Genomic DNA, 1970 nt, shown 5'->3' with positions numbered 1-1970 from the left:
CCAAATGGCTGTATCAGCTGGAGCTACACTGATCCGAAGCCAGGAACCAGGAGCTTACTCCGGGTCTCCCATGTGGGTGCAGGGGCCCAAAGACTTGGGCCATCCTCGATTGCTTTCCCAGGCCACAGCAGAGATCAGAAATGGAGCAGCCGGGACTTGAACCGGCACCCATAGAGGATGTCAGCACTGCTGGCAGTGGCTTTACCCACTACACCATGGTGCTGGCCCCAAGCAACTATTTTAACCTGCTCCCATCAACCCAAATCTCTGTATTTTGTACATATTTTAAATACTGTAAATATAAGTGTGTGACAAAGAGTCTCTCAAGACCAAATTTAGGTCAAGAGAACTCTCTTTATGACCAGTCTCCTTTTTGGGCCCTATCCTTGGCCTCCTGAAGCCATTCTTAAGACAGATTCTTGCTGAATCAACCACTCTTCCATTAATATCTGATCATCCTTGACAACCGACCCAGTTCCTCAGCTCCCATCCATCATATCTGATCACCACTGCCTGCCTTGAGCAAGACTGCTGTTAAGTCAATTTAGCAAGAATCCCTCCACCCTTGACATCTCCTCTTAGTAATTTTCCATCCACTGACACCCTCTGTCTGCTCCTTGGCTGAATTTCCACAGTTATCCCTGTTGTATTCAGAATTGAACTCTTTACCCTAGTGGCATAGCACTGAATGGAACCTGTCTTTCCTGCCTTTAACCAGTATCTGACTCTGTTTCTCTCTGACATGTGCCGATTTCTCAATCAACCCATTAACAAGTTTGTTTTCTTCACATTATTATCTTGACAATTTTTCTGACTTACAACATTTCAAAGAGTAAGGGATCATGTATTTATGAACTGAAATTATCTTGTAACTCCTTACTATCCTGATTCTCAATCTGAAGTAGAGGGGGCCTATGACTGTAGATTGGTAAATATTTTCCAAATCTGTTTATACATGGAGTATTAAGTTGGACTTATTCATTCACAAATGCATGTTCACATTCATACATTCTTCAAAATTGTAATTACATAATAATACTAATATTTAGCTTGTTTCCTTGTTTAATATTATTCATCTCAATTATTAATCATGATTCATTTGGGTGAATTTCATAGTTTTAAAATATTTATATGTTTGAAATGTAGAGTGACAGAAAAAAAGAGGAAATGTGGGAGGGGAGAAGGAAGAGAGAATCAATGCCCACAAAAACCAGTGCTAGGCCAATCTGAAACTAGGAACTTGTTTCCTAGGTCTCTGACATGCAGCTCAATCTAGGTCTCCGACATGGGTGATAGGAACTCAAGTACTTGTGGCATCCCCCTGCTGCCTCCTAGGGGTGCATCAGCAAAAGCTGAAATCAGAAGTGCTAAGACTTGAAGCCAGGCATTCAGAATTTTGTTTGCTATTTCCTTTATATTTTCCAGGTCTCTATTTTCTATTCTGTTTCTGGAATGGGCTAGAATTAATTTCATTTTTGGAACATTCTTCTATCTTGCCCTAAATTAAGAAAATTTCACTTATTGCAAGACTTTAGTAAAGTGTGCGCGAGGATTCTGTTTCTTCAGGTGGCATCTGATTGACTCCAGACAAGCTCCTGCACCTCTTTAGGCCTCAGAAACTTCAGAAGTTTGTTGATCCTGAGATTTGAGTCTCCCTGAGGAATATATGGAGAAAAAAATGTAACAATTATTGTACCTGGACTACAGTAGGAACTCTGTGTTCTCTGGGCTGGCAGCATGAAGAGATACAATGTAATGTAACCAACACAGAGCCTGGGACACAGAGGTCCCTATATCGGTTGCAACAAGTATGTGGGTCCCAAGCTTTCTGACTCTAATTGGCTTCTTTTGCAGGTGTGGCTCAGTTGCAAAGGGATCTCTGATAGGATGGTAGCAAACTCGGACCAGTAAGAACAGAACGTTATGTTTTCTCTGCCCTGCCTGGGACTCTCCTCTCTATGCCCTTGGAG

This window comes from Lepus europaeus, chromosome X (genome assembly GCF_033115175.1).
Source record: "Lepus europaeus isolate LE1 chromosome X, mLepTim1.pri, whole genome shotgun sequence".
Lineage (NCBI taxonomy): Eukaryota > Metazoa > Chordata > Mammalia > Lagomorpha > Leporidae > Lepus > Lepus europaeus.
This window is presented reverse-complemented; position numbering follows the sequence as displayed.